General features: G+C 43.1%; 1 long non-coding RNA gene across 2 annotated transcripts; it reads left to right on the forward strand.

Moving 5' to 3' along the window:
- Positions 1 to 7,765: 7,765 nt before the first annotated feature.
- On the forward strand, positions 7,766 to 10,413 carry LOC123060237 (uncharacterized). 2 transcript variants are annotated; one of them, XR_006427818.1, is made up of 3 exons: positions 7,766 to 9,347; positions 9,478 to 9,963; positions 10,046 to 10,413. It is a non-coding gene; the product is annotated as an uncharacterized lncRNA (long non-coding RNA). The 2 variants fall into 2 exon arrangements; XR_006427817.1 differs by having other exon boundaries at positions 9,478 to 10,413.
- Positions 10,414 to 13,166: the final 2,753 nt, after the last annotated feature.

The following is a 13,166-nucleotide window of genomic DNA, read 5'->3' on the forward strand; positions in this document are numbered from 1 at the left end:
TACTAAGTAGAATGTCTTCACAAATTTTTAGCTCAAAAGGAGGATCCTAGGTGGTACTTTCTTTGCAAAGTACCACGCTGGACAAAAATATGAATGTTGAAGCTGGGCTCAAAATAATGAATGGAGTGAGCTGAAATTTTGTGGAGGATGGTTATTTGGGCATAGGAAAGCATTGTATAAAATTGATACCATTTGGACATGCCAAAGTAGTACTTCCTTCACAATGCTCTTCTATGGACAAAAACTTGGGAAAACTAGTGAGAGAGATTGGATGAATGAAATGAGCTCAAAATTGGTGTAGGTAAGTCACTTAGGTATGGTCATACACTGGTAAATTTTAAGATCATTTGGGTAAGCCTAGCTAGTACTTACTTCACAAAGCTTCTCTCGAGGTAGAAACTTTGGAAATTTCCCGAGAAAGATTTACTAGGAAAATTGAGCTGAATATTACCATGTGGCAATGATTTGGGTATGGAAGAGTGCCCGAAAAGTTTGAGGGTAATAGGAGGGGTCTATATAACACTTGCTTTGCAACGTGCCAATTTGGCCATAAAATATAAATTGAACTTGGGCTCACATAGATGATTTGACTGAGCCGCAATTTGGAGGAGGGTGATAATTTGGGCATATGAAGGAACTGTATAAATTTCATGTCATTTAGAGATACAAAAAAGGTACTTCCTTCACAATGCTTCTAGGTGGACAAAAACTTTGGAAATTTGCCGAGGAAGATTTGCTAGGCAAATGGAGCTGAATTTTGTCATGCGGTAATGATTTGGATAGGAAAGAGTGCCCAAAAATTCCGAGGGCAATCAAGAATATATAAATAGCACTTCCTTCATAAAGTGTTGTTGTGAACAGAATAGAAAAATGAATATTGTTGAATTAGTTTTGAACTAGGCAAGGAAGGATTTTTACATATTTGATGAAGATATGCCCCAAAGAATTTATGAGATTTTTTTGGGAATTTTGGGAATGATAGAAATATAGGTTGCTTCACAACCTAGGGCAAAAATTGCCACATGGACATGACATATAGACAAAACTAATGAGATGGCGCCTAGTCATCACAACCCACCACAATCTACAAGGCTATGACCATCTATATTGGTCATTAACAACTAGAAATAAGGCAGCGGACTATCACTGTTTGCTTTGTGACCATTTCGTGTAAGGAAATTACGACCTTTCTGACCAAAATGGTCGCAATGGTTTAGGGTTTGGAGCCCCCTGAACAGCTTTTGACCAATTGGTCTAAAATGGTCATAAATTTATGACCAATTCTTCGAGGGTCACTGACATAAGGTCATAAGTTGACATATTTCTTGTAGTGCATGGAAAGGATCAGATTCAACCAAAGTAATTAACTCCGGGTCGTCGGAGAATTCATAATCCTTATCATCAATAAAGATGGGTGAGGTAGCAAACTTAGGATCACATTTCATTCTAGCATTTAGATATTTTTCTTTATACTTGTGTAGTAATTTCTCTAGATCATCTTTATCATTACAAGCAAGAATATCTCTAGTTGTTTCTTCACTCATAACATAACCTTCCGGTACCTTCATATCTAGGAGGGCTAATTCTAGCAGGTGTTTCACGAGATTCAGTTTCAAGCTCATCATCAGATTCAACAACATCATGTTGTATTACTCTAGCAATTTGTTTATCAAGAAATTCACCAAGTGGCACATCATTATTAAGCAAGGTACTAGCATCATCATAAGCATCATTCATAGTAGAAGTAGCATCATCAATAACTTGCGACATATCAGAATTAATAGCATGTGGTGGTGTTGCAAGTTTATTCATAACAGAAGGTGAATCTAAAGCATAACTGGATGGCAGTTCCTTACCTCCCCTCGTCCTTGAGGGAAATATCTTAGTCTTATTATCCTTCAGATTCTTCATATTGATAAATTTATAATAATCCCAAATGACTCAACAAATATAGCTATGCTCCCCGGCAACGGCGCCAGAAAAAGGTCTTGATAACCCACAAGTATAGGGGATCGCAACAGTTTTCGAGGGTAGAGTATTCAACCCAAATTTATAGATTCGACACAAGGGGAGCCAAAGAATATTTGAAGGTATTAGCAGCTAAGTCATCAATTCAACCGCACCTGGAGATTAATTATCTGTAGCAAAGTGATCAGTACCAAAGTAGTTTGATAGTTTTGATAGTAGTGACAGCAGAAATAGTAACAGTAATAGTGATAGTAGTAATTTTGTAGCAAGTGTAACAATGATGACAGCAGTAGTAAATTAGCAGAAACAATTTAAGATAAATTTGTAGGCATTGGATCGGTGGCTTGTTGAATGATATTCATCATGTAACAGTTATAACCTAGGGCTATTCGGTTCTAGCCCTAGGGCTATTCGGTTCATCGATATAATGTAGGCATGTATTCCGTAAATAGTCATATGTGCTTTATTAAAAGAACTTGCATGACATGTTTTGTCCTACCCTCCCATCGCAGCGGGGTCCATATTAGAAACTAAGGGATATTAAGGCATCCTTTTAATAGAGAACCGGAACAAAGCATTAACACATAGTGAATACATGAACTCCTCAAACTACGGTAATCACCGGAAGAAGTCTCGGTTATTTTCACTCCGGGGTTACCGGATAATAACACGTAGTAGGTGATTATAACTTGCAAGATCAGATCTAGAACATGGATACAATGATGATAACATAAACGGTTCAGATCTGAAATCATGGCACCCGGGCCCAAAGTGACAAGCATTAAGCATGGCAAAGTCATAGCAAGATCAATCTAAGAACATAGTGGATACTAGGGATCAAGCCCTAACAAAACTAACTCGATTACATGATGAATCTCATCCAACTCCTCACCGACCAGCGAGCCTATGAAGGAATTACTCACTCCCGGTGGGGAGCATCATGGAATTGGCGATGGAGAAGGGTTGGTGATGACGAAGAACGAAGATCCCCCTCTTTGAAGCCCCAAACGGACTCCAGATCTGCCCTCCCGAGGAAGAACAGGGCTTGGCGGCGGCTCCGTCTCGTGGCTCGCGGTAATTCTTTCTCCCTGATTTTTTTCTCCGAAAATATGAATTTATAGCATTGGTTTCAGGGTCAGCGGGGCCACCAGGTGGGGACAACCCACCTGGGCACGCCAGGAGAGGGGGGCACGCCCTGGTGGGTTGTGCCCACCCAGGGACCCCTCTCCGGTAGGTCTTGGCTCCATAAATTCTTATATATTATATAAAAATTCCTCGCAAATTTTCGTTCCATTCCAAGAACTTTTATTTCTGCACAGAAACAACACCATGGTAGTTCTGCTGAAAATGGTGTCAGTCCGGGGTTAGTTTCATTCAAATCATGCAAATTAGAGTCCAGAACAAGAGGAAAAGCGTTAGGAAAAGTAGATATGTTGGAGACGTATCACAAAGCGATCGACATTTCCCTCCAATTTCCCAAAACCTCCCGCACGCTCATGCTCCCAGCTGTGCGCCATGGACAACGACCTCGATGCCGCCGGCCGCCTCGCCTCCCTCGCGTCGTCCAGCCTCACCACCACCCCCTGTTGGAAATATGCCCTAGAGGCAATAATGTTTGTATTATTATATTTTCGTATTCATAATTAAGAGTTTATATTTCATGCTATAACTGCTATGATTCTGGAATATGTGATTCAGTGGAAAACTCATATGCACGTGTGAAATGATAAACGGATAAAATAAAGGTTCCTAGTCTCGCCTCTAAGACTAGCTCAAGTGTTCTTGGTGATCATGTTTGTCGGATCTTAGGATATCGTTAAATGCAACGATGATCCTAAAACAACATTGATATTATGATGTTGGAAAAAAGATCATATTGAATCGACCCAAACTTGTTTGTTATGAATTGAGTTAATATCGTCTGTATTCAATTGTAATAACACAGAGTTATAGCATGTGTTTTAGTTCCTCAGACCATGAGAGTGTATTGGTCAGTTCCTGAAGGAAATATACCCTAGAGGCAATAATAAAGTTGTTACTTATATTTCCTTATATCATGATAAATGTTTATTATTCATGCTGGAATTTTATTAACTAGAAACTTTGTACATGTGTGAATACATAGACAAACAGAGTGTAGACTGTGTTGCAAGTTTTTGATGAGTACATACCTTGACAAGTTTTTGATGTAGTTCAAAATGGAACAGTCAAAGAAGGAGTTCTTGCCTGTGTTGCAAGGTATTAAGTTGAGTAAAGACTCAAAACCCGACCATGGCAGAAAATAGAAAGAGAATGAAAAGTCATTCCCTGTGCCTCAGTCATAGGTTCTATAAAATATGCTATGTTGTGTACCAGACCTATCATGTACCTCACCATGAGTTTGGCAAGAGGGTACAATAGTGATCCAGGAGTGGATCACTGGACAGCAGTCAAAATTATCCTTAGTGGAATAAGGGAATGTTTCTCAGTTATGAGGTGACAAAGAGTTCGTCGTAAAGAGTTACGTCGATGCAAGCTTTGACACTGATCTGGATGACTCTAAGTCTCGATCTAGATACATATTGAAAGTGGGAGCAATTAGCAAGAGTAGCTCCATGCAGAGCATTGTAGACATGGAAATTTGCAAAATACATACGGATCTGAATGTGGCAGACCCGTTGACTAAACTTATCTCACAAGCAAAGCATGATCACACCTTAGTACTCTTTGGGTGTTAATCACATGGCGATGTGAACTATATTATTGACTCTAGTAAACCCTTTGGGTATTGGTGACATAGAGATGTGAACTATAGAGTGTTAAATCACATGACGATGTGAACTGCTGGTGTTAAATCACATGGCGATGTGAACTAGATTATTGACTCTAGTGCAAGTGGGAGACTAAAGGAAATATGCCCTAGAGCCAATAATAAAGTTGTTATTTATATTTCCTTATATCATGATAAATGTTTATTATTCATGCTAGAATTGTATTAACCGGAAACTTAGTACATGTGTGAATACATAGACAAACAGAGTGTCCCTAGTATGCCTCTACTTGACTAGCTCGTTAATCAAAGATGGTTAAGTTTCCTAACCATAGACATGTGTTGTCATTTGATCAACTCGATCACATCATTAGAGAATGATGTGATGGACATGACCCATCCTATCGTTTAGTTTTATTGCTATTGCTTTCATCATGACTTATACATGTTCCTCTGACTATGAGATCATGCAACTCCCGAATACCGGAGGAACACCTTGTGTGCTATCAAACATCACAACATAAATGGGTGATTATAAAGATGCTCTACGGGTGTCTCCGATGGTGTTTGTTGAGTTGGCATAGATCGAGTTAGGATTTGTCACTCCGTGTATCAGAGAGGTATCTCTAGGCCCTCTCGGTTATGCTCATCACTATAAGCCTTGCAAGCAATGTGACTAATGAGATAGTTGTGGTATGACGCATTACGGAATGAGTAAATAGACTTGTCGGTAACGAGATTGAACTAGGTATGATGATACCGATGATCGAATCTCGGGCAAGTAACATACCGATGACAAAGGGAACAACGTATGTTGTTATGCGGTTTGACCTATAAAGATCTTCGTAGAATATGTAGGAGCCAATATGAGCATCCAGGTTCCGCTATTGGTTATTAACCGGAGATGTGTCTCGGTCATGTCTACATATTTCTCGAACCCATAGGGTCCGCACGCTTAACGTTCGATGACGATTTGTATTATGAGTTATGTGATTTGATGTACTGAAGTTTGTTCGGAGTCCCAGATGAGATCACGGACATGACGAGGACTCTTGAAATAGTCGGGAGGTAAAGATTCATATATTGGAAGGCTATATTCGGACACCGGAAGTGTTCCGGGTGATACCGGGTCACCGAAAGGGGTTCCGGGCAAACCCCAGCAAAGATATGGGCTTAATGGGCCAAGTAAGGGAACACACCAGCCCACAAGGGCTGGTGCTCCCCCTATAGGGCCAGCCACGTGGGGAGAAAGGAAAAGGAGAGGAGGAAAAGTAAAGTATGAAGTAAGACTCCTACTTCCTTCCCCTCCCCCTCCTTCCTTTCCCCATTGTCCAAATATGGTAAGGGGGGCCGAATTGGACTAGGAGCCCAATTAGGATTCCTCCTACCTGGGTGTGCCCTAGGCTACCTCCCTCCCTCTCCCTCCTTTATATATGTGGAGAGGGCACCCCTAGAACACACATCAATAGTTCCTAGCCGTGTGCGGCGCCCCCCTCCACGGTTAACACCTCGGTCATATCGTCGTAGTGCTTAGGCGAAGCCCTGCGCCGGTAACGTCATCATCACCGTCACCACGCCGTCGTGCTGACGAAACTCTCCCTCGGCCTCAACTGGATCAAGAGTTTGAGGGACGTCACTGAGCTGAACGTGTGCAGATCGCGGAGGTGCCGTGCGTTCGGTACTTGGATCGGTTGGATCGCGAAGACGTTCGACTACATCGACCACGTTACTAAACGCTTCCGCTTTTGGTCTACGAGGGTACGTGGACTCACTCTCCCTGCTCGTTGTTATGCTTCTCCTAGATAGATCTTGTGTGATCGTAGGAATTTTTTTGAAATACTATGTTCCCCAACAGTTCCTACCAGACGGTGGACTTTGGGGTTGCTCAAACGTCATCTATAACAAGGTGATCATAACGACAACTTCCAGGCTCACCGAAAAGTTTGACAAGTGAACGAACAGCTCAAGAGTGGGATTTGCTCCTTCGACAATGGAGATATAATCTTAGGGCCCTCTCGGTGTGACGGCATCCATCATCGTCTGGCCAGACACAGGTGACAACGTGACAGGGATGCCGGAACATGTTAATGAGAAAGAAGAACAAAACCGGTAAACTGGAGCAACGGTATAGTGAGCATGGTGATGACTCAAGAGGATACCGATGCACACCGGGTTTTGTAAAGTATCGCAAAGCAAAGGGAACATCGCATGATAACCAAAGATTCACTCGAATATCATTTGTGTAATCATAGGGACCAATATGGATGTCCATGGTTCCGCTATCGGTCATTCAATGAAGGGGTTTCGTTCATGTCTATGATTTACCGAACCTACTGGGTCACAAGCTTAAGGTAATCACGATCTGCTAAGTGTTTTTTTTTTCAAAGCAAAGCAAAGCTTTATAGATGATTTGCTAAGTGTTAGTAGTACAGGACTGATGAGAATATATATATATGTATATCTCCCTAATCTCTCCCTAATAATAAAGCACGGATTGGGTCTCCGGGTTCACCGTCGCGGCAATTTGCGAAAAAGCCCCTGTAGTTTTTGTTATTCAACCCGCGCTCCTTTTTTTTGAGTGAAAAAAAAACGATTTGTTTTTTACTCCTCGCATCCATCTCCTCCTTCCCCCCAAGCGAGCTAGGGTGGAGCCGCCGCCTCTCCAGCGTGCCCGCTGGTGCTCCGTCCACCCCTCTTCTTCATCTTCTCCCCCAACCCCTACTCCTCCCAGGACCAACCGTGGTGGACGACATGCCCGCCGGCGCTCCGTCCTCCCCTCTTCTCCATCTTCTATCCTCCCCTTCTCCCTCCTCCATCCCTGTCCAGTCCCCACCTCCCCTCACCCCTACTCCCCACAGGCCCACGAGGATCGAGCGTGCGCGGGCGGCGTTGGTGGACGAGTTGGGCGATGCGTGGAGGACCTCAAGTACTGCCTCCCCTGCACCTCAATCGTCGTCACGGCTACCAACTTCTTTGTCCCCCAATTACTGGTTTTCAGCAGATCCGGGCGGGGTGAGAGACTCTGCTTCTCTCTATTGGCTACAGAGACAGATTTAGGGTCAGATTTGATTTGTTTGTATTCAGGTAATTAAATGATGTTGGAGGTTGTGATGCAGCACAAGTAGCACAAGTTCATCATGTCCACTGCCCTTCATTGAATATCAGGTTCAATTTTCTTGATTTTTTACTTGAGCTGTTACTCATAGCATTTTTTTAATCTGGGTATCATAGAGTTGGTGTAGTTAAATGATGTAAGGGGATAAGGAACAAAATTGTGTAAGACGATACTAACCTGTACTCATATTAGTCCAACATTGTTGGATATTGCTTGGAGATTTGCCCTTTTTATAAGAAATCAAAAACAGTCTGTAATCTGGACGTGTACGAACGTTGCGTGAACATTTTTCTGTTTAAATTGGGCGTCCAATCTCTGTAAGCTGGGTGTTGCCTGTACTTTATATTAGTCCAATGTTTGCCAGTTCCTGGTTGATTCCCTATTTGATGTGAATCCATGAACAAATAAGTTTATGAACAAGTTCCTGTTTGCTCCCTGTTTGATTCAAGTCTGAAAGATTCATAGATGCTACACTTCAGTTATAAATGCACAAAAAGTTAGGACTGATAATATTATGAAAGAAATATGTTCCATCCGCCCCTACCCCTTGTAAATATATATTTAAATGTGCATGCCCACTTTGTCGGAACACCGCCCAATGCTGGAAGACAATCCGCCGTCCGACGGTGTTGCACAGTTCGCCGCAACTTTGTCGGCTGGTTCTTCACTTGAGGTATGTAGACAAGGAGTATTGAAATTATGGTCTTTTGTTTTCTGCAACCTAACGTTCATTGCTTCAGATGTGTCTTTGGTCTTATTTTACTACTGGTTGTGATTGTGGTACATAACACTGATGTTGAAAGCGTGGATCAGGTCCTATATTAGCTATCTTTGATTTACATCCAAAGTTCAGTTATAATTATAGGCTGGAAACTTTATATTATTTTGCTATCTTATTTCGTTTGTGAAAGTAGCTGCAACAAGTAGCAGTTTGAATTGATGCAATCAAGTAAGCAAGGCTTTGATTGTAAAATTTGTGTGTTGGCATAGGCTGAAGCAAGCACCTTTACTATCTGTATTTGTCTGAATCTTTTTGTGTTGTCATAGGCTGAATCAGTAGTTGGTGCAGCTAGCTGCAGCAAGCACCAGCTTAACTTAATGCTAGCATTTACTTGAAGCCTTGATATGCTCTTGCCGACTGGGTAAACTAGCACATCTTCGATCTGTATGCTTGAATCTTTAGTTTGTGCAGCTAGCCACTAGCAAGTAATTAAAGCCTTGATCTGCTCTTGCCGACAAAATAATCTTGGAAGAAGCATCTAGATCACTCCACTATGGGCCCATCCAGTAGCTTTTCAAGATTATCTGTCACTCCACTATTTACTGTATTGTTATAACTGCTCCCTATTTGATTGAACTCCGTGCTGATTGCATCTTTGGAAAATCTGGAATATTGTTTGAACAAGGTAATTGTTGGAGTTTTAACTTCAATTTTTGTTGTCGTTACACAAAATGTCGCCTCCGCCGACTTTGCTGGAAGACCATCAGCCATCGCCTAGACCGACTTCGCTGAAGGTATCTCTTTTTCTTTGTGTAAATTATGATGGAGCTATGTTTACAGTGATTTACAGCCAGGGTTTACTGATGTTTAAACTAGAAAAATTGATTTGAGAAAGTATTTAACGCAATTGGTCTATTGCCATAGGCTCAAGCAAAGCACCTCTTCGATCTGTACGATTTGCCATCTTGTTTCCTTTATCAAACTATCTGCAGCAAGTAGAAATCTGAATTGATGCAAGCAAGTAGTAACCATTATGGCGGCACGGTAAACTTCTAATGTTCCATCCAGAATATCTTCCAGCAATATATGTGAACAGAAAAATGGTGACCTTTTGAAACAATTATATGGTTCTATATATCCAAAGGAATTGACGCCAATTATTATCCTGGAAAAGAGTGTTACCTGCCATAGTGCTTCTTGCTGTACAAATATCCGAATATTATATTTTACACATGTGACGCAAGTCTTATTCGTTTGCAAAAATATGGTTGTACAAGATGGATGCGAACTCCGAAAACAAAATTTGGGACAACTGCTAGCATTCAACGAGAACGAATATGAAGACAACATACCTGCCGATGTACTAGAATTCCTCAGTTGTATCAAGAAAACCAAAATTAAAACTGCTATGTAAGATCTCCAGATATTTGTGCAGATTGATTATGTAAGCTACTCTGGAAACTTGGTGCTAACTTCCATTTTCTCTCAACAGGACATGTGCTATTTATGAAAAATGAGCTTCTCTACTACTGGCTGGCAGCCCGTGATGGTGGTTTTAGATATGAAGCTAAGGAAAGCGTGCCTCATAATTCATTGGATGGCCAATTAGATATTGGTGGCTGTAAATGACATGAGTATTTAGCTTTAATAAAATCTACTCCCTCCGTCCCATAATATAAGAACATTTTTGCTTGAAAAACGTTCTTGTATTATGGGATGAAGGGAGTAGATATGTACTCTTGTGGATGAGGCTGGTACTAAATGTGCATTGAATTTACCAGCATTGGTTAATATTGGTTTTACTGTCGACATTGCATAGTGAGTTTATATAATTGATACAAGTGAAGACATATTTTACAAGAATGATTATAGATCCACCAATGCTGGTGCTAGATCTATCGCTGACATGAATTGTGTAAAATAATATGTTAATTCTGTACTTGTAACGTCCCAACTCACCTGTCTAGCTGAAGTGCTGCACTGCTCATCTCGCCTCTTTAAGCGAAGTGATGCACTGCTGCTCTATGTTGGCGTGTGGTAGCAGCCAGTATCCTTGATCTACCTTCGGCTAGAGGAAAATATGACGATGTAACTTTGATCTAGAGCTCGACTCTCTAATGTCAGGACAATTAGGCCAGCAGCCTGCTGCTTTTACTCGTGCGTAGCATCATCCATAATTTCATATTTAAAAAATCGATTGATCCGCAAACCAATATAAGAATAGAAAAGCACTGTGCAATTTCCCAACCAGATAATGTTTGTCTCCAAAAAATCATTCCATTTTAAAAAAAAATCCAAAAACTATTAACCAGATAATGTTCGTCTCCAAAAAATTATTGCATTAAAAAAATCCAAAAACTATTGTCCAAATTTAAAGAAAAAAAATCACCTTTTCAAAAAAAAAAAATCATGCTAATCTACCATGTATTCCATGCACCCCAACTCTTTCATGAGATGAAAGTGTCGAGCTGAAGTTGGTCCACACAAACGATTAGGATGGCTTATTCACGTTCAAGTTACATGGCCCAAAAAGCGATAGTTCAGTGTAATCTTATTTAAGAAACGTTTGCCAAAATTGGATATAAGAAGTGTTGTGTAAAGGCACACAATGTAGATTTTAAATTTTTTCCCGCCCGTTACAACATATGGGCATTGAACCTTGCCGCCCCTGGTCACTGCCGCCGCACCGCCGAATAGGCCGGAGTAGCATCTTCTCCACCATCGCGCCGCCACGGTCGCCCTGCTCGCGCTCGTCTTGGCACGCTGCCCTACCAAGCTCGCGGCCTCCCTCCACGCAGCTGCAACAGCTCGTCGCAGGTCCCGCGACAGTCTCTCTCTAGCGCGCGCGAGTTCCCGTGACGGTGTCCTCCGAGGGCCTTGGCCCAGGCGAAAGTCGCGGCCTCCTCCTTGGCGGGCGTCCAGGATCTCGTCGGCGGTGCTAGCCTGCGAGGTGTTTGACGAAATGCTCAAGGCGGACACGCCCACAAATGGGGCAACACCGTTGGGCAATGCGGTTGACCGAAATGAAAAAGCGAACAAACATGTCCGCTTCGCCGACCCAAATGGTCCGTTTGGGTCTGCGTGTTGGAGTTGCCCTGAAGCCCGTTTTGGTCGCTGGGAGAAGGGCGTGCGAGCAAGCGGGCAGCACATGACCTAAACCCCCTACACTCTCAATGGACCAAACCCAAAAACAGTGCAAAATAAATAAGACATAAAATACAATATTTCAAAAAAAATCAACGGCACCATAAAAATGATTCCATTTTTTAAAACATTCTCAAAATTCTAAAAAAACCTTCTCAAAGTAAAAATAATAATCGTGTTTTTCTGAACAACAAAAAATAGAATTGACTGAAAGAATATTTCATACACAAGTACTTTATCATAGGTTGAAATGAAAATGGTGAGCCGAAATAGGTCATGACAAACATTATTAGGGTACGCCCAAATTTCATAGTGCAAAAAGAAATGTTCAACGTAACCTTATTTCTAATGTTTCCAATAATCGAATTAAAAAAGTGTTCCATAATGGCACATCGAGCAGGTTATATTTAATTTTTCGCCCGGTGCAACGCACGGGCATTTGTACTAGTCTCTCCCTAATAATAAAGCACGGATTGGGTCTCCGGATTCACCGTCGTGACACTTTTACAGAAAACTCCCTGCTGTTTTAGTTATCTAACCCGCAGTCCTTTTTTAATCTGACAAAAACGTTTCGATTATATACTAAAAAACATGGGGCGTGCAGCGACGAAGATGCAAGCAGGAGGTTCCAGGCGGCGCCGGCGTGCAGCGACGAAGATGCAGGCATGGGAGGTTCCAGGCCGCGCCGTAGTGGAAGAAGACTAGCGATGTGGCGGCATTCATTCTCTGGCCGGGTCACGCCGGATTCCGGCAGGAATGGTTCGAGGGCGACCGGATCCATGCATGGGGAGGCGAGGTAGGCACTTGAGGCGGCGACGCGTCTCGATGCAGAGGAGGGTGGCATCACGGGACTTGCAGGGTAAGGGGAGGCGTGGATCCAGGCGACGGCGAGCAGGACGACGGGAAGGAGGTGCAGGGGGAGCTCGAGCTCCTGCGGGTGGCCATGGCAGAGAAGATAAAGGGAACGAAGAGAAGGATGGCAGCGGATTATCTCGGGACGACGGCATGGCAGGACTCGCCAGGCTCGTCCTCAACGGGGTAGGGGCGCACCATGGGAGGAGGGGAGCGGCATGGCAGGCACGGGGTTAGCGACGCTCGCCGTGGACCGCGGCAGAGCATGGCTCCTTCGAGCAGGACGACGCGGGGAGGGAAAACGGGAGGAGGAGAGGCGGAGCTCGCCGGAGGCATGACATTGGGCGGCGGCGTTTCCGGCAGGAGGCAAGCATGCGAGTGGCGGCGGCGGCCGAACCTCTCTCTCTCTCTCATGTGCCTGTCTCTGGTGGCTGGGGACCGAGAGGAGGATGAGGGGGCTCGGAAGAGTGGGGATCGGGATCGGGCGAGGCTATCCCCTGGCGGCTTAGGGTTGACGAGGTGCGGCTGGGCCTTGGGCCAAAAGGATCGGCTGGCGCGCTCTCTCTCTTCCTTCAGTTTTTCATTTTTTTTCTATTTCTGAAAAAATCAGAGATTTG

The sequence above is a fragment of the Triticum aestivum genome, chromosome 3A (genome assembly GCF_018294505.1).
Source record: "Triticum aestivum cultivar Chinese Spring chromosome 3A, IWGSC CS RefSeq v2.1, whole genome shotgun sequence".
In the NCBI taxonomy this organism is placed as follows: Eukaryota; Viridiplantae; Streptophyta; class Magnoliopsida; order Poales; family Poaceae; genus Triticum; species Triticum aestivum.